Below are 21,818 nucleotides of genomic sequence, written 5' to 3'. Positions count from 1 at the left end.
GGTAAAGATTTTCTCCCAATCTGTAGGTTCTCTCTTCACGTTATTGATTGTTTCTTTTGCTGAGAATTTTTTTAGTTTGAATTCATCCCATTTATTCATTTTTGATTTAACTTCTTGCCCTTTAGGAATCTTGTTAAGGAAGTCAGATCCTAGGCTGACATGGTGAAGATTTGGGCCTACTTTTTCTTCTATTAGGCACCGGCTCTCTGTTCTTGTGCCTCAGTCTTTGATCCACTTTGAGTCTCATCCTGGTGATACTGAAGTGAATGTTGAACCAACTACTCTTGAATTTTTCCCTGAATGTTTGAGCATTATGAACTTTCACCACTCTGCTGTGTTTAAGACAGGGTTGGTGCATTTCTTTTATTTCTAACTCAAGACATGTTAATATGCCATAGAATGAATACAAAATATATGAAGTTAAAATTTTAGAATTTTGTCACTAGATTACCAAAGTGTCCTGAAAACTCTTGAGGGTTATGCTTTTGCAACATTCCATGAAAAAAAGAATTTTAATAGTTCAGTGGGAAACCCAAAGTACCATGGTTATAAAGCACAGAGGCATTAGAACCACACAACACATCTTTAAGTGCCAGCTGAATTCATTCTTTGCTTTGTGAATTTGTGCATGTTCCTTAATTTTCCTGAATATGAGGTGGCACTATATAAAATGGACATGAAGAAACTTACCGGCAGTGACCAGTAACCAGCCCTCTTAAATGAACAAACAATCCTGATTTGCAGCATTTCTCTAATTTATATAGAGAAAGAGAGATGAAATTGCTGCTCCTACCATAACCAATTTCAAGCTACTGATATAATATCACTGAAAAAAGAATTGGGAAGAGATATGCCCCATCAGTCCCTTTGTGTTTTAAGTACACATTGTCTGTTCAGAGTCCATCATGAGTACTGAGTTATGTAATGCACTTCAAGTGCTTAATACAGTGAGTGACATATATAACAAGTATCTCACAGAAGGGAAGGGGACTTAATGATGATTGTGCACAACACCGCACAGAGTACCATGAGGTGCTGAGTATGGAACATATGCTCTTTCAAATAGCTTATGTTTATGTTAAAAACATTCAAGAGAGCACCCAAAACTCCATGCTCATTATGATTTTCACTTTACTTCCAGTTACTGTGCTACACATGGGCTATCTGGAAGAACTGGATGTGAACCACAGGGTGAAGTGGGAGGAAAACACTGTCCAGTAAGAAGACTCAATTCAGGCTCCAAGGTCTTCTCTAGGCTGGACACATTAATTTGTTATTGTTCCTTAATTCTTACCAGACTTGATTTGACAATTTTGGTCATAAACCACATTTTTTTTTTTCAAATTGAAAGAGTTGTTTTATCTCCTACATTTACCTTATGATGTTCTTTACCTTAATTGTTATCTCATTATATTGACTTATGGCTATTGATCAGCCGAGTGATTTGTCCTGGTTGACCCAGGTCTTTCCCAATGTTAGTGTGTCCTGGAGCCTCCTTAGTCCCTAGCTGAAGTGGAGCAGTTGGTCACCTCGTTTAGCAAGACTAACCTCTTGATTGCGCAGATGTGTCAATAGATTAAAAATAAGACCTCACAAAGCAGAATAGTTCAATTTGTTCTTATGTTAGTATGTTTTATTTTAGTGGGAAAATTTATCAAAATTAAAAATAAGCCATCATTCCAAATATTATCACATATATGTCCTAACTGAACAGAAACATAGTGAAAGGCTTTCAGGTGCTAATGAACATGGAAAACAGGATTTTACAATTTGATCAATCCAAACAGTCCCCCCATCCTAAAATTTTGAATATGTCATGCAATGAGGACATAGTTTATGTTTAGTTCACTATTCTCTCATTATATTTAATATTTAATGACCCAACTAATGAGAACTTTGAGAATTACCTTGACTAGTTTCTTTGTTTTATGCTACATTAACTGATCCTAATGGCCAAAAATGTTTATTATTATCTTGTATGATATATTATAGGCAATTGTTTAAAAATAGTTTATTGGCAAGTAATAAAAATTATATTATTCTGTAGAAAAAAGGTCAATGTGAAAATAAAGTAAGGCAAAGTGTTTTCTTTATCACGGTATATAGCAAGCCACTTTCCTGTCCATAAATTATTTTATCTCTGTGAAAAAAAAAATTCAGTGTGTCTATCATCAATGTGTAAGCTGATAGTAAATACAGCTTCAACAGAGAGATTTTCAACCACCTATATTACGTCTAGGTTTTGTGTTTATTAAAGGACGGAGTTCAGTTTGTAGAGTTCCCCATAATTTTAATCAGGTTTTCTCACATTTTCTTTCATCTTCATATATCTATCTATCTTTTCATCTACTAAATAAAAGCAACTTATGAACATCCTAGTTCCATGCTCTCCTGGCTGATTCTCTGGGAACTCCCTCACTGTGCCTCGACTTTGGCATGACTTACAATAGTCTTCATCCCCCTTTCCCAGTAACCTCAACATCCTGCTACTCCTCCATTTAGTCTGAGGAACAGAGAGCTGTTCTGGTCAAGAATACAGATTAAGGAATGGTCAGGGTACTCATCGCTCTCCCATACCCTGAAATTAAAAAAAGAAAAAAAAAAAAAGAATTATGAGTCTACTGAAAAAATACACACTGTTAGAGATTTTCAAAATTCTCTCCATACTGTTGAAATGACATTCCTTTGATTAGGTACGAACCATCACTTTTGCAGAGGGAAACAGGAGACACGTGTTGGGCAGAATGCTCTTCCTGTGAAGTGGTCTTAGAGCTTAGCAGCTCCCACAGTCCTTCAGCCTGGGTTAGGACTTCTCAACAGAACACAATGGGCCATTTTATCCCACTCTTCGGACTGGGTGATTGGCAACAGGACCCTTGAGGTCACCTGAGGTATCCCTGCGTAAATTGAAAACATCCGTGGAAATGAAATTGTCTTAATCATTGAAAGGGAAGCAGAGATTGAAAATTGACCCCAAGGAATGACTACTTCAATAGATCTTGGACTCTATAAATCTATGCTCATAGGCTGGCTGAACTCTAGACTGAACAGTAGTAAATTTTTATTTCTTCATGACAAGGCATAACTTACAAAGGGGCATGAAAGCATGAACATCAATTTTTAGAATATTTTTGTAGCCATGGGAAACCACTTCTCTCTTATAAAACCTAGTGGCTTAAAATATTTGAATCATGTATACATATGTGAGCACACACACACATTATATTAACAAAGCGTAGAAATATATTAGCCAAGTGTGACATGATAGGATTATGTGAGTCAATTTTTATGAGTTTTAAATACTTACTCTCATTTTCTGATCAGTGATGGAGCCAAAAATTATTAAAATAGAAATAAGAGCTATAACTCGTAGAATGAAACCAGAACTATAAATATAAGAATAATGATTTAAGTATAATTATAATTAAAGAAGCATAATTATATTATAAAGGTATACAAGGGCTATAATTATTAATGTATATCATTATAACAAATTTAGAAATGATATTACTTCCTGACAATGAAAATCATTCATTTTTATTACAAAAACATTAAAAGATTCCAATAATATAATATCTTACAATATACAAGATGAAAATTCCCAATAATCCCCTTGGCCTAAGTAAGTCACTGTTAATAATGTGGCTCATACCTTTCCTGATTTTTAAAATTAGCACATGAATTTGTATATTACTTAAAACACAATGAGTTCATGCTGTTAATGGTATCAAGAATCTTTTCAAAAAGCATAACTACACATGCTTATACATATACCCACATAACCATTTTTTAAAATCAAGAATATCATTTACATATTGATGTATAACATATGATGTTTTCAACATCACTGCATAGAGATCTTCCTAAGTTTTTATCAGGTTGTACTCTATTTCATTTTATGACTGACATATAAATGACTTATTTAATTATTATGTGTGGAAATTTGAGTTACAATTTTTATTTTAAGAATTGACATTCTTCATAGAACTAGGAAAAGCAATCATGAAATGCATTTTGAAAAATAAGAGACCCAGAATAGCCAAAGCAAACCTTAGCAAGAAGAGTAAAGCAGGAGGCATCCCAATACTAGACGTTAAACTGTACTACAGAGCCATAGTAACAAAAGCAGCACAGTATTGGCACCAAAACAGACATGTAGACCAAGGGTACAGAATAGAAGACATAGAGACAAACTCACATAAATACAGATATCTCATACTGGAAAAAGGTGCCAAAAACATTCACTGGAGAAAAGATAGCCTGTTCTACAAATGGCACTGGGAAAAATGGAAATCCACATGTAACAAAATGAAATTAAACCTTTATCTCTCACCCTGCACAAAACTCAACTCACAGTGGATCAAAGACTTTGGTACCAGAACAGAGACCCTGTGCCTAATAGAAGAAAAAGCAGACCCAAATCTTCACCATCTCAGCTTAGGATCTGATTTCCTTAATAAGATCCCTAAAGTGCAAGAAGATAAACCAAGAATCAATAAATGGGATGGATTCAAACTAAAAAACTTCTTCTCAGCAAAAGAAGCAATCAATAATGTGAAGAGAGAGCCTATAGATTGGGAGAAAATCTTTACCACGTGCACCTCAGATAAAGCATTAATCTCTAGGGTACATAAAGAACTCAAAAAACTTAACACACAAAAAATAAATAACCCAATTAATAAATGGGCTAAGGAACTGAACAGACACTTCACAGAAAAAGAAATACAATTGATCAGCAAATACATGAAAAAATATTCAACATATCTAGCAATTAGAGAAATGCAAATCAAAAGTTCTCTAAGATTTCATCTCACTCTAATCAGAATGTCAATCATCAAGAATACAAGCAACAATAAATGTTGGTGAGAATGTGGGGAAAAAGGTATAGTCATACCTTGCTGGTGGGACTGCAAATTGGTACACCCACTATGGAAAGCAGTATGGAGATTCCACAGAAAACTTGGAATGGAGCCACTATTTGACCCAGCTATCCCACTCCTCTGTTTATAAGTCCAAAGGACTTAAAATCAGCATCATACAGTGACATGGCCACATCAATGTTCATAGCAGCTCAACTCACAACAGCTAAACTATGGAACCAATATAGGTGCCCTTCAACAGATGAATGAATAAATAAAATATGGTATCTATATATGATGGAATATTACTCAGCTTTAAAGAAGAATGAAATTATGGCATTTGCTGGTGAATGGATGGAGTTGAAGAATATGATGCCAAACAAACTAAGCCAAACCCAAAAAACCAAAGACTGAATGTTTTCTCTGATATGTGGAAGCTAATTCACAATAAGTGGAGGATAGGGAAAAATAGAGTTACTTTGTATAAGGTAGAGGGGGATGAAAAGAGGGGAAGGGATATGGGGGCAGGAAGGATAGTAGAGTGAAAAAGAGATTGTTACCTCATGTACATATATGATGACTGCATAAGCAATATGATCCTATGATAAGTATAATCAGAAAAATGAGAAATTATATCCCATTATGTATGATATATCAGATTATAAAGTCATTCTACTGTCATGTACAACATATTGGAACAAATTTAAAAAATCAAAAACAAAGAATTGCTCTATATTTAAAAGAAAGCATATTTGAAATTTTGATATTCCCAAATTACTCTGCAATAGAGCTTGTATGATTTGAGAAATGTCTAAATGGCCTATTTCTACATAGTCAAACCACTCCTCATTCTTGATCCTTTTCTACCTTTGCTAATCTGATAGGTGATAAATATCTCAAATAAATTTTTTAAAGTTATTTATATTTTTCATATTATTATTCAGTGTGGGAATGTTTTCATATATTTACCTAATAATATGATTGCTTCTATGAATTGTCTGTTTTTATTCATGTTTTTCAATTTGTGAGTGATTGAACCCCGGGGCATTCTACTACTGAGTGATATCCTCAGCCATTTTTATTTTGTGTCTTGAGATGAAATCTCTCTGAGTTTCAGAGAACGGTCTTGAACTTCAGATCCTCCTGCCTCAGCTTCCCAAGTAGCTGGGATTATAGGCCTGTGCCTCCACGCCTGGCCCATTTTTTAAATACAATAAATAATATTGTGCATATTTATTATAAAAGTGGAACTCTGACTTCCTGATTTTCAATATTAAGTTTGAGTTGATAAACACAATGCTGCTGTCCATTTTTTCACTGGAAGTAGAAGAAACAATTGATAGTGGTTAATTCAGTGAATGTTTATTTGCTAAAACTAAACATTTATTGGTTGTTGAGACTTTGCTTAGAAAAGTCTTGGCTGCTGAATAGATGTATATAAAGAACCGTAGGCTGGCATTCCTGAAGTCTCTCTTGAATATTTGATTCCCCACGTTAGCTGAAGAAAAGTAACTATTTAATTACCTTGAATTGCTTTAAAGAACCTGCTGAGAAGCACAATATTTTGTTAATCTTGACCTTTTATTTGTGCTCTGGAGATTGTAACAGTGACTCCCTGCTACTCTCTGCCTTCTTATATGTTCTGCCTTCTAGATCTTCCCTGAACAGGGGCCTCATTATGTCTTCTTTGTCTTCTGGCCTTTGCTGAGATTTCCTCTCCAATACTCTAAGTGTATATGAACACATTCCTTACCAACCTGCTCTCCATATGCATATGATCCTCCACCTCTGTTAGCTTACATTCTAAGGGAGACCTTTTGTTGGGGCACACAATGGTCCTGCTGGTTAGGTCTCTACAAAGAACTCTTTGTAAGTCTTCTGAGCATGCTGATCATCTTCTCCAATTATCTTTCAAATCAAACACTAGTGATTTTACCTTCTAAGAATTGAAGCAATTTACATGTTTATTACCTAAAAAATCTCAATTAATACACATTTTTCTTCCTTTTAACCAATTCCTATATATTACCAATCTTCATATTGAGCACATTTTTTTCAATTGAAAGCAAATTATAACATTTCTAAAATTTTCCAAATAGGTCTAATTGTACTCTCTGTTCCCTTTCCTTAAAGCCACAGAGCATTAAGAAAAGTCATAAAAATTTCTCTACTGTAACCTTTAACAAAATGACTGGAGAAAATCATTGGAAATAATTGAAAAAAAAACAAACTGTAGAGAATTGGATATTCACTAGCATTTCTAATTTTTAAAAATATTTAAAATCTCCTACCACTTACTTTTCCAGGATACATGTGAAAGTCAGGTATTTTTGTTGATAATACTAAAAGCTATTAAAATTATCTAATGTAATGAAAATAGTATTATAGAGATGAAACAATGAAAGTCAGAGTAGAGTGGGCGGGTTTGATAAACAGGTAGAAGGTAGGAGGCCGGGATGAGTCTGTGTGTTTAAGTCTTTTAAGAAGAACCCGTGAGGTGTGAGCGGTTCAGAAAAATTGACTGATTGTAGGAAACGCCTGTGAAGGACAAAGGGTGGGGTGCCCGAGATGCCCAGGAGGCAGTGAGAAGGAGCAGGTGGCACGAGTTCTGGCTTCTGTGGAGAAAGTTACGAAAGGAAGAAAAGCTAAGAGGATTGTCAGCTGAAGGGGAGTTTTAAACAGTTTTGTCCAGACTGATGATTAGAGTCCAAGTAGCTCATCAAGTCTGCCTGTCACCGCTTGAAATGGGTCTGCCTAGTGTCCTTGCTACACTCAGTCACTGAGACCTGGAAGTGGGTCTCTGTGTGAACCTGGTGATGGAGTCACGGCAGAGTAGTTGGGATCCTACCCCAGTTGCAGTCCCACAGTAGGAGAGCTGAGTGGTGGTTTATCCTTCTGGCTTCTGGGGATTCCTCTCACCTTGTGTTGTGCTCTGGAAAGGTGCCAAGGTCAGCAAGTCAAGTCAAAGCCTAGTTGAGACATTTGGAGTGACGTTAAAGAATTTCTTGACAAGTGAGGCAAAACCTGGCACTCCAGGATGGAACGTACGCTGGTTTGTAGGGGTAGCAGGTGGTAGTCTACCATTCTGGAGCTGAGAATGAAGGAGGCAGGTGGTAGTCTACCATTCTGGAGGTGAGAATGAAGGAAACATTTATGATGGCTTCAAGTCAAGCTTTAGTGGGTGAATTTATTTTATTTTTCAGAAAATGGAAACAAATATAAGTAAAATGAGTCTTGCCACTGTTGAATATCCATCACAAACACGATCCAGAACTGACTAACCTACCAAGGAATAATCCTATTCTAAACATTCTTTCTCTAGATTTCCAGTGGAAATAACTTATCTTTTTGTTCATTTAACTGTGACTTTGGAGCAGCTACTCATGGGAGGAGTGGGAGAAGGGCAGGAAAGGGGAGTTTAAAGCCCAGTGTCATTTCTGGGTGTAGCTGGACCTACCTATTCCAAGTCACAGTAGTACTAAAATGGACCCATAATCAAGTCTTAAACTATTCTTTATAGTTACAGAAAGAAGAGTGATAGGCACGTTTTATTCTGATTATGCTGTCCAAGTACTCTTTCCCTGTTGAGTTGAAGTCACTGCCACAACATGAACACCAGGACTCAGTGTCATGTTCACAGGTTTAATTATGAAAAAGACACCAAAACAGCTGTGCTCTGCCATTTTACATTAGCCTAATTTAAGATGACAACTTTCTTCAGTGAAACGTTGCTTTTCCTGTTTTACTTGTTTCACTTGCATACTGTGCCCCATGGTGATGATTATAGACATTATTTCACACAGGGTGGTCCGAAGTCATTTAGCACCTTATATCACACTGGAATTTCTGGATAAGGACTCATTAATGAGGTGGACAGAAGAGAAACGTGTCTGTAACAGTGGCCACGAGCCAAAGCTCACTCCCCGCAGGTGTTCAGAGAAGTTACTAGAATCCAGTATATCTTCAGAGAATGCAAGTTCAGGAGGGGAAAACACTGACATGAAAGAATGCCTTTTCAAGTATTCATTAAAAACGAGGAATGGATTTGCTTATTCAGATGAAATTAATTTAAATAAATCTCTCCAAAGAGTTACTAAGCAACACTCTTGGAGTGCTTCCAATTTGGGGCTGCTGTAGCATCCTGGAGAGTCCACTGAATGTTTTAAGAGATCCTGTATTAGGGTCATTTTATTGTATTTCAAGATTTAATAGCAATGAAGGTACTCATAAAATACACTAGAACTGGAATTCATTTGGAGAAAATTAGGGAGCCTTTTATGTCTAGGGAATACGATTCTTTGAACATAAAATATTTTCACTCACATGTTTCTCTTTACTATATCTTTTACATATTTCAAGTGGTATGTCTTCTTTTTTTTTTAAACGGTCATTATCTGTGATGCTGTGAATCAAGTTTTGTTTGAAGATTAGGAAAACAAAATTTAGTCCATGATGATTCATTCTCTATGATGGATATGAAAAAAAGTGAGAACTGTCTGATGGTAAGGTCGAGTGAAATGGTTGCAAAAGTGAAATGTGAGGATTGTGAGGAATTATGTATCATGGAAATATACTCTAAGTCATAAACCTTAATAAAACAAATTTTAGAAAATCAAATTAAGTCCTGTAAACATTTAAAACACTATACATTTGTCCAAGTCTATAGAATGCATAGTACCAAGTGTCATCCTACCATTGTGTACATCCACAAGAAAGGGATCCTAATTAGAATAAGATATAGTCTATGCTTGTATGATTATACCAAGTGGATTCTACTGTCATGTATAAGCAAAAAGAATTAACCAAAAATAAATTTAAAAGATCACAGTTAAAAAAACAAAAGGAAGAGTGAAACTTAATATAAACTATGGCATTAGGACAATAATATGTGCCAATGTCAGCCCATCAGTTTTATCAAATGTCCCTCTTTGGAGAAGAATGTTCTTAGTTGAGAACATTATTTACACCCAGAGGAGGGGCAGGGATTTTGTAGCAAATCCTTCTCTTCTATTTTGCTATAAACGTTAAGACTACACTAAAATTAAGATTCGTTAGAGCCTCCAACAAATTTCCATGAAATCCATACCAGAGTGATATTTAAATAAATCTATTTTTATATAATTAAAATAATACTTTCTCTAAGAATAAATCTAGGTTTTCGCTTGAGTTACGTGATTGTCTATGTGAACAGTATATAAATGTGCCAACCAGCTTTGCTTCACAGCGGATGAACCAGTTCCTAGAAGTAGACACACTTCTAAATGTGCCAGATACTCACTGTTATTATTCCTCCCAATATGGTATCTTTTATTTAATTCCATTCTTTTGTTAAAATAGAAATATCAAAGCTTTATTTCTGTTTCCCATTCAACTCCATTCTTTCTACCTCTTGATCTCACATTTCTTTTTTATTTTGTGGTGGTGGGGGAATACTGATTGAACTCAGGGGCACTCAACCACTGAGCCACATCCCCAGCCCTTTTTTGTATTTATTTAGAGACAGGGTCTCACTGAGTTGCTTAGCACCTCGATTTGGCTTTGATCTCTCCATCTTCCTCTTGTCTCAGCCTCCTGAGCCTCTGGGATTACAGGGGTGTGCCACAGTGCCTGACTGATCTCACATTCCTTTTTAATTAGTTTTTTCTTATATAAAAATATAATCAAGATAAGGTCTATTTAACTTGAATTTATTACCTGTTCTCCTGGTGGTACCTTGGATCTTTTTCTTAACCTCTGTTTTGCTTTATTTTCCTTTGGTAATATATTCCTCTTATTAGTTGCAGAGTTGTAGACTTACATTACTTTTTTTTTTTTTTTTTTTTTTTTAGATTTTTTATCCTGAAATAATTCAGACTTACAAGAGATTTGCAAAATTAGTACAAAGAATTCCTCCATGCCTTTCACATAGCTTCCCCAGCTAATAACCTATAGTACAATAATAAAAGCCAAGAGATTCACACTGATACAATATTTGAAAACTAGTTTATAAGACTTATTCAAATTTTACCAATTATAGCAATCATGCCCTTTTTTCTGATGAAGGATCTATTTCAAGATCACATGTTGTTGGCATCAGATCTGCTATTTTGCTGCCACCATTATTCTTCCTCCCCCATACCACTTTAAACCCAGATTGTTAGCCCTTCCTGGCCAGTCATTGGTCCTTTGTTATTAGCCCACGAAATTCCACTACTTAAGAATGGCTCCCCCGCCGTTCTTTCTCTGTCTCTCTCTCTCTCTCTCTCTCTCTCTCTCTCTCTCTCTGTCTGTCTCTTTCCTGGCTTTCACTCTCTCTCTTGCGCATGCATGCTCTCTCTCTCTTTCTCTCATTTTCTCTCTCTCACCCTGCAGGGAGACACTCTGCCTGTCTGCTTAATGAAATCTCTTGTCCAGAGTGGTTTCTGGGTGCTTTCACATGTTACATTTAATTTCAGCTCACCTTTAATCTGGAATAATTCCTTAGACTTTTCCTTTCTTGATCTTGACTTTTTTTTATTAATTCTAATTAGTTATAAATGATAGTAGAATGCATTTTGACACATCATACATAAATGGAGTATAACTTTTCATTCTTCTGGTTTTACATGAGGTAGAGTTACACCAGTGTGTAATCATATATACACATAGGATAGTAATGGTGAACTTACATTATTGACACTCAATTTACATCCTCTTTGTGGATATGTCTTCCTTTTTCTCCATCAATATACATCCAGTTGCCTCACAAGATCTTCACTCAGATATTGCAAAGACCTTTTAATTTCCATATGTATAAAACAATGGATAAAAACATGATTTTTATCATTACCAAGGAATGAATGAATCTTCAGGCCTGAACCTAAATTAATTTACATTTCTTTGTCTCAAATAGCAATATCTCCGGAGTCTCACCCTTATCTCACCTGACAGAAAAAAGCTCATGTGCAAAACCATTCTTATTAGTAGCATTTTAGTGGCATTTGGTTTTATAAATCACCAATCCAAAAATATCCATTCTAAGCCTCAGTTTGCCAGACATTTTATTATAGTGGTAATTGCCAATGGAAAAATCATCACTTTCTTGTCTCAACATCTGTGAAATCTAATCAATATTCAAGAAGAAAACTAAAAGTTATCTGATTTTGTTGTGAATCATGTATCTCTGACTATCTCTAATTCTTAGTCATTTGGGATCTTTTGCCTAATTCCATCTGCAATACAGACTTGGCGTGGTTCTCTCCTTGGAATCCATCCTCTTATGTTTTCTTCATCTTTGTAGAAAAGAGTAAATTTTTTTTTTTTTTTTTTTTTTTTCTCTCCTAATGCCAGACACCTGCTCCACTTTTATGGATTGGTTCATACAATACAGTCATTTCCAGGATTATTATAAACTTACATGGGGAACAAACCTGGCTTCAGAAGACACACTTTGGCTGGAAGACTCGATTCTGCTTTCACCTCTATAGCATTCTTTCTGTTGCCGCCAACCATTTTCCTTACTTTTTATCCATTTTTCCTGTTAATATCCTGTACTGATTTATTTACTATTATATATGATTTACTCTAAATATTTCTCTGTTTACATGTGACATATTCTCTGTTCTAGGGCATGATAAGATCGAAATGAAAAGCTTTTGGTTTAAATTATGCCCAGGATAGCACTGATATTACCCATCAATTTACTCAAATTATGGAAGTTGAGTTGGCAATAATCTTTCTTAAACTGATCTGGTGCTTTTATGTAAATACCTTCACACACATCAATTTATTTGACCTTCATGAAACCATGTGAGCTAAGTAGGTCAGTTATTGTTATTTCAATTTCATAGGTCAGGACTGAGACTGAAAAAGGTTTAAAGGGCTGCTGGAAGTTCTGAGGGCTATTTCTGTTAATTATCATTACCAAATCACACAAAATTCTTCAATATTATAATAAGAAATCTGAATAACTGTTCAAAATAATTTTAAGGTAGTATAAAATATATCAATACAATTCAGAAGAAATAGCCTATAGTTATCACAGTGCAAATTGATTCTTAGTATTCCTTGGTCCACAACAACAAGGAATACCACAACAAAACAAGAAAGCTCTATTTTATGATATTTACTTAGCATCTTTTGTATATAGGTGCTTCAGTCTTGATACTTCGATTTATAGAAATTATAAAATATATTTGTCTCAATTCTCAGAGTCCAGTAAATTCTAATATTTTATTCCTTTTTTGAAATAAAAAAGAACATAACACTATAGAAAAGTGAAAACATGAATTTCTCCTATGGATGGAAATATTTATTTCACCTATCAATGATTATTAGTATATTTTTATTTCTAAATATTTGATACTATTATTTATTTCTGTAATTGATAAAACAATCTATTTGAACAAACATGTTCTCTATAAAATTATAATCACATAAAGTCACACATTTTTAACCATATAATGTAAAAGACGACTATAATCTTAAGAGCTAATACCAGGGGCAAAAATCATTTTGGCAAACACTTGAAGGAGATGAACAACCTTAGCCAATTTGCAAAGACATTTCCTCGGTCATCTCTCTGCAGAACATAATCAATTTTTTATTTTTTAAATAAAAAAACCTGAGTGGCAAAATGTGTCTGGAAAATTTGACATTGTTCACTGTGAAAATTTATTTGACAAATACATATTGAGTGGCATGCTTGTTTAGGCCCTCTGGGCTTTACTAAGCAATCTTTCTAACAAATAAGGTTAGATACCATAGTGGATCAGTATTTATGCCAGGAACTTCCAAAGAAGAGCCAATACTCTTGAGAATGTCACAGATTTGTTTATCTCAAATCCTGTTCTCACTGGTGAATGTAAAGGACTATCAAAAAATCTCGAAAACATGGCTGCTAAGCATCCCTGAGATTGCTATCATCTTCATTAAAAGCTCTGTCCCCTTCATTAAAAGCAAAATTTTAGCCCAGGATAACTTTTCTTCCAGATGACATACTACTTTAGTGTGGAAAATTACCTCATGTTTCGGAAAAATCTCTCTTTGTCAACTTAATTTATTTCAGTCTCTGATACAACAGATAAGTAAAATCCCCAAATGGAAGGAACAGCTTTTCTTCTTTTGTGGATGCTTCATTGGTTTCCTAGGTCTTCCATAACCAAGATTGGGTAGAATAAATAATAGAAATTCATTTTCTCACAGTTCTGGAGGCTATGAAACAAAATCAGAGTGTTGGCAGGGTCAGCACCTGTGTGGACTTATCTCCTTTCCTTTCAGATGCCCATCTCCTCCCTATAGTCTTAGTTTTTGCTCCTAAGAATGCTCGTAAGTTACTTGATTTTCTTCTAACAATTAACATCTTCATGGTTCCTAGAACATCACTTGATTCCTGTTGGGTTCCTTGCATCTTTGAGTATCCATAATACTTTTTCTTTTCATGGACTTCTCTCTTCTGATATTTTTATTCGATTTTTTTCTCATAAGGATTGGATTAGGGCATACTCCTATGACCCCATTTTAATTGCATTACCTGTTTAAAGACCTTATATATCAATATGTCCACATTACTTAGGTACTGGGAATTAAGATTTCAACAAATGAACACAACTCAATCCATTGTGGAAGACAATATCCACTAATCGATATATGTACACTAGGGACCTAGGTAGGAAATTTCTCAAAACCTCATTTTATCTTCCACAAATTAAGAAACTCGTGGGTTCTTTGGTCCTCTGTTTGGAACCATGAAGTATAATCATCATAGAGTTTCATATATTATGGCAATTGTATTGTAATTGAGTGTACATTTGTGCAAAATTCTTCAGTGGGCATGTATCTGTTCTGCATTGCGTATAGAAATATGCTACGGCAGCAGAGTTCCCAAGTACACTGAGACATAGTGGACTATTTATATCTAACTTCTTTTATCTCTTTTTCCTTAGAGAGGTGATTACTTCGTAATTTCCTTAGCAGAATCAAATAATAACTAGATGTTTTAAGCTCCCTGAATACTTTAAAATGTGTACATGCACTTTTTGACTAACATTTTCCTTGTATAAGGTATTTAATTGCTCTGACTTACACTTTCATTGTTCTCCTTAAAACGATTGAGGTAGGCCTCTTAGCCATTCTTGGAAGGAGTGACTTTAGACATTCACAATTTTCTAGATGAGGCCTCTAATCTTAAGTAAGGTAGATTATAAAATACTTTTCTTGCTGATTTTGTATATTTTACTGTTCTATATTCTGTTTTCTTAATGTGTTTTTTGAAAAAAACATGCATTTTGCTCACTAAACAAGCATTTCTATATCCAATTTTTCTTCCTATAACTTTGTGAATGGAAATAGTTTTTTAAATATTTTTATCTTAGTTGTAGGTGGACACAATACCTTTATTTTATTTTTATGTGGTGCTGCGAATCAAACCCTGTGCCTCATGCATGTAAGGTGAGTGCTCTACCACTGAGCCACAACACCAGCCCAGGAAATATTTTTAATCTTATCTATTGAAATAAGTAAGACAATTCCTCTGATCTCTTGTTTCTCATATGAGAGTTTAATTGACAATAGTTATTTCAAGGCCTTCCTTTGTTTTTAAATTCTAAGTTTCTAAAAATTTATTCCTAACTATGAGAAAAGATGTTCAAACTATTTGGTCATTTCCTGTACTAAACAAAACACAGTTACGTAAAGATGAAAGCAATAAATTTTCAAGCATACCAAGAATGGCATTTATGTGTGTGTTTGCTGCTTGTTTGGTTTGTATTTTATGACCATATTATTCTTAGACTAGTAAACTAAAAGAGATATAAATGAATCAGAGTGCAGCATATCTAGACTTCACATAAATTATTTTCTGCCAAATTTCTGCACACATATAATATTAGTAGGATTAACTCCAAATTTAAATTTAGTACTTAGTGAATACCACTATGATAATTTTAAATGACCATATTGTATTTTTTTTTTTAGACAAATCAGTTCACCTCAATGAAGTGGCCAGGAAAAACTTTCTGCAGTATAAAGTTCCCCCCGAGATCACTGTGCGCTCCTGCCTTTTTGCTTCTTGATCAGAGCTCTTAAGTCCTACATGACCATTCACAAGAAGGGATACATAAGTCACTTTTTCTGCCTCTATCAGTTGACATCTTCATACTCTTCAGAGCATCATTCAATTTTATATGGATTACTGGTATTCTTGAGATTCCATAATTGTTTTTCTCATTTCCATGATTATTCTGAATAAATTTATATTAGAAGTAACAGCTTTTTATCAGGTCCTCCGGTTTCAGCTATACATGGCAGTGAGCTCAAACTTCACTGGTCATTGCTTATAATTTGAAACTTTGCTTTAAAGAGGTAATGTCTTCAGGAATGGAAACTTGAAAGATCAGGAAAAATCCCAGCAAGTGGCCAGGCCAAGATGCTACAGTACAAAGCTCATATTGGAGGGGCAATATCATTAAGGCCATGATATTTGCATGACAATTTATTTGACAACATGAAAAAATATAAACACACAGTTCTGTCATTATTTCCTCTCACATTTGAAGGACTCACGTCTTAGTTCATTGAAATCACCTATTTATAGCCCTGCAGATAGTAAGGGAAGCTGAGATTCCAGGAAATGTCTTCTGACTTTTGTTAGCCGGAGAACTGAAGCCATTGTGGGGAGGTAAGAGTATAGTTATCATTGTTAATGGAGAATTGTTGTCCATGATGCTGTCTTGGAAATTCAATATCAAAAAAGTACTATCAACAGTAACAATAACAAGACACTACAGTGTTCACGGTAAAAGATGCCTTCTTAATCTCTCTCCAATGAAGAAACTAAACTGATGATATGAGAAGGAACTTAGGCCCATTTTCACAAATAATGGCTTCCTGTTCAAGGGTTGAAAGGCAATATTCCAACAATGGTATTAAATTACCAGCATGGCTCAGTGCACTGTTCAACTTTCAATTCGTTGTCAAATGAAATTGGTATAGTGTCAAAAACCATCAAAATCCAAACACAACAATTTCTCCCCGGAGAAACATACTGTAACTATTACAAGGCACTTTTAAGGTTTATTGATTTGGAGATAGGAAGTGTGGCTGGATGGGAAAAATGACAGAGATGAAGTGCATTTCTCAGACAAGCATAATAAACATGCTCCCAAGTCAGGGATCATATAAATATGAAAGCAGAACATCGGTTAACTGTCATCTATTCTGCTCTCACAGCTGTATTGCACCCGACTCTAAATATCCCAAAGATGCAGACTTGCTTCTCAAGGATTCTGGTACCAATATAATATTTGATTTATCATTGATGAGAAAATTAGGATACCAGTCTAGAAAATATCTAGGGTCCTTGGTTATGGATGAGGCACCACTGGGAGAGCTTCAGGATCATGTGCAGCTTCATGATATCAACTTCAGCAGAGTTTAGAAAGTTGGCTAGCCTATTTGTCCATCTGGTTTTTTCTTCATTTTGCATCTCCTAGTAGTATGGGGCCTCTATATGGCTCTTCTGTGTAATGGTGCCTGCTGACTTGATTATTTTCTTGGTAGAATTGTCAATATGATTATGATTGTTCATACTGTTATAAATAGTGCCAAAGGGGCAATGTGCATTGTGTGTGTGTGTGTGTGGTGCTGGGGATTGAACTTGTGCATAGGAGGCAAGTACTCTACCAACTGAACTGCATCCCCAGCCCAGATGTGCATTTTTAATTAACCCTATTCTGGAATATTCTAATCACTTTCTTCTTTTTCAGATAGTGTTACTTCAAAATTATTTGATCAAATTTGAATTCAGTGTTACCATTGGCAAAAGAAGCAGTACCTTAAGATAAAAGCTGTACTGACAGATGTGTAACCAGTTTATAATTCAAGAACACACATATTTTATATTATGTTTTAATCTTTTTATAGTTAGTTTAAAGATCATGTATATGTACTGATAATAATATAATAGTTCTCCTTCATTTTCTACTTTATAAATTTTTAAATTTTTATTTATTTATTTATTTTTTGGTACCAGGATTGAACTTAGGGACACTCAACCACTGAGCCACATCCCCAGTGCATTTTTGTATTTTATTTAGACACACAGCCTCACTGAGTGGCTTAAGTTCAAATAAAAATTATGCTATAAACTATCAAGTATGAAGAATGCTCATTTCTACTAAATTAGGATAAATGATCTTTGAGAGTCATTAAGAAACATTTGAATTTTGTGAACATGCCTGAAATTTTTTTGTGTCATCATAAGAAAGAGGATTAATAGCTCTCCTAAGATTTTCAAAGGGCTTTTGACCCTAGGACATTAATAACCATGACATTAGAGGTTTTTCTGCCCAATTCAGGCACAAATGGATAATGCCCATCACCTTTTATCTGTATTTTTCTCAACATTACAGCTAAAAGTATGAGGACATAATACTAAAAAACTCAGATGACAGGGGAGGTGTCTTTAATTATGTAAGACATATCATTGTATATGATATATAAAAGTTAATGATTAGATTTATAAAGAAAGTTTAAGACATGGGTCTGAGAAAAAACCATGAATGTGAAAATCAATAAATTTCTATTTGCTGCAAGGATTAATTAGAAATATATAATGGGAAACTCTGATTTACAATCATAAATATAGAATAATTGGAGTAACCTTAAGAAGGAAAAGCATGAATCATATATGGATGAAAGTGAAAACTATCAAATATATATAATTAATATATATAAAGAAATGAGATATTTATCTTATTATAGGACATAAAGTTTGAACTTTGTGATATTAATTCTTAAAACGTTAATGCAATTTCAACATGAACCATATTTTACTTTATTTTTGAAATTTGGAAAACCGATCTTAAATTAGTCTAAAAAACTCAAACAGATGAAAATGAAATGAATGGACCCTTAATCCCACAGAAGATAATGAAGATACAATTAAAAAGAGAATAATGTGTGATTCCAGAATTGGCAGTATTAACATGTGGTCAAGTAGACATCGAGGTTGATTGGGAAATGAAATGTACTTATTCAATGATGATGGCAATCTTGCTTGGTGATTTTACAACATGTTTCATTCAGATATATGCAAAGAAGAGACTTGCTCGGGCTGGGGATATAGCTCAGTTGGTAGATGCTTGCCTTGCAAGCACAAGGCCCTGGGTTCAATCCCAAGCACCACAAAAAAAAAAAAAAAAAAAAAAAAAGAGCCTTGCTCATAAATAAAAGCATTCCTGTTACTATTAAATTATTTGAAAATATAAAATTAGAAAATCTATCTCTCTAACTCTGGCCTTTAAGGTATATAAAATACTTAAGAATAAAACTAATAAAATTTATAGTTCAAAAATTATATCACTTCACCAATTTCCCTAAAAGATCTAAAAGATGTAGATACATATCAAAATCCTTGATAAAAGGACTAAAAATTCTAAGATGGAAGTTTATCCAAATAAGTAAATACATTCAAAGTATTTCTGAACAATTCCACAAAATAAATTTGCATGAAGCAAATTCTATTTGAAAAAGAGCATGGAAATAAAATTCTAACTAGTCTTCCAAAAGATCAATGATGAATGTGCTGTCTTTTTCAAGGATGAAAGATTATTGTGAAATTTTAGGAATTAAAAGAACAAGAAAATACAATAAGCAAACAAAGGGACTTAAAATAAAACCTACCAACTGACTCTTCAATGAAAATTTGTTTAATGATTAAAGTAGGATTGAAAAGCAGAAGGAAAACTGTGAGTTAATAAATGTTCTGCTAGCTATTTGTATAGAAAATTCCACCTGAGTTTACAGTTAACTTTACTTCATCTAGAATTGTCTATGTGGTTTAGTAAACATAAATACAAACAAATATTCAGTGTATGTACATAAACATATTTGATCAGAGGACTATAAATCTGAAAAAATAGTTTGGGGTTGGAGAAGAAGTAAATATAAAACCTGAAGTTACAGAAAATAGGGCTACATAAATAATTCTCTGTTGTAAGTATGATCATATTAATATTGAAAGTTCTTCTACAAATCAATAAAAATTTTTAAACAGATAAACAGCCTACTTCCAGAATAAATAAAATGATATGGGACAGTACATTTGTGGAAGTATGCTCTAACAATTATTCAGGCAAATTTAAATGAAGCAAGCCCGAAATGCCAATTTTTTCACTCAGGCATTAAAATATTAATCACAAGAAATAAACATGCTTCTGCATTGTTAACAACATTACAAATTGGAACATCTTTTATAGTCAACCATTTACAGTTTCTGGTACATTTAATAAGTTCAACTATGTTGACCTCGCAATACCATTTCTAGTTATCTATACTACAAAATTTATGTTCTATAAAAATTTGTAAAGCAGAATTTAAATTCCTGATACATGTGAAAATAATTGTAAAGAATCCATATTGTCACCACTAGTATGAGGTTAAATAAATTATAAGGCACTCATACAATTGTAGGAGACCAAGGAACAAAGTAGATCTCTATACACAGTCATATGTCACTTAGCAATGGGGATATGCTGTGGGAAATGTGCCATCAGGTGATACTGTCATTGTGCAAGTATCACACGGTGTACTTAAACAGACCCAGAAGGTATAGACCACTACATACACAGGCTACGTTGCATCTGCTCCTGGGTGAAACGTCTATTACTGCTAGAGCACAGCACACCACTGTACTGAATACCGCAGGACATTTAACACAGTGGCACACGTATACCTAAAAATAACTAAACATAGAAGGCTACAGTGAAAATACAGAATACAGCATGAAAGATGAACAGAGCTTGCAGGACCAAAGTTGTCACGGAAAGTCGCTGAGTGAACGGTGAGTGCGTGTGCTGGCCTAGGGGCTCACTCACAATACTGTACCCTTTATAAGCAGGGTGGATTTAGGCTGTGCTAAATTTATAACAAACTTTTCTTTCTTCAGTAACAGATTAACCTTAGCCTCCTATAACTTTTTTATTTATGTCTTTAATTTTTTAAAATTTTGACTCTTTTATAATAACATCTAACTTACAGTATATTCTACAGGTAGCTGTACAAAAATAATTTCTTTATAGCCTTTTACTATGAGTCTTTTTTCTTTTAATTTTCTTCTTTTACTTTGTAAGCTTTGCTGTTAAAAGTAGGACATAAACACGTAAGTTAGCCTAGGTCTTCACAAGGCCAGGATCATCATAGCTACTGTCTTCCACTTTCTGGTCTTGTCCCCCTGGAAGGCCTTTGGGAGAAGTGATGTAGGTGGAGCTGTCCCTTCTAATGGCGCTAATGCCTTCTCTGCACCCCTCCCTGGGACCTGCCTCTGGCTTGTCTTGAGCACGTGCCACTCTCTCCAGAAACATGCCCATGGTTTCTTGGCTTCTTTTGTTTTTCTTATCATAGAGTTACTTATAAGCAGATAATGCCCCTGAACTTTTCTCTCTTTTAATGAAATTCTTCTGGTTTTGCAGTCCCATATTTTCAGACCTTTTAAGAAGTTTGTTGAGAACTGAAAAGCTTTGGCTAATCCTTTTCTGTGGCTTTTCTTGAGAGCTCTTGTTTTTATCTGCTCCAGTTTTCTTTCTTTCTTTCTTTTTATGATGTTTTAAATGTATTGTTGAATGTGATACATCTCAAGGTCCTAGACAAACAAGAAAAGGCAAACCCAAAATCAATAGAGGAAAAAATAATAAAGATCACATTTGAATTAAATGATTAGAGACGAAAAGAAAAACACAAAGGGACAAAAACCTGGTACTTTGAAAAGATAAACAAGATCGACAAACCCTTAGTCAATCTAACTAAAAATTAAGACTCAAATAAACAAAATTAGTGATGAACAGGGAATATGACAATATATGCCACAGAAATCCAGATGAACATTAGGGACTCTTCAAAAACCATACTTCAATAAAATGGAATATCTAGAACAAGTTTCTAGACATGGATGATCTTCCAAAATTGAGTAAAGAGAATATAAAAAACCTAAGCTATAACAAGCAA

Source organism: Sciurus vulgaris (genome assembly GCF_902686455.1).
Source record: "Sciurus vulgaris genome assembly, chromosome: 9".
In the NCBI taxonomy this organism is placed as follows: domain Eukaryota; kingdom Metazoa; phylum Chordata; class Mammalia; order Rodentia; family Sciuridae; genus Sciurus; species Sciurus vulgaris.
Note: the sequence above shows the minus strand (reverse complement) of the source record.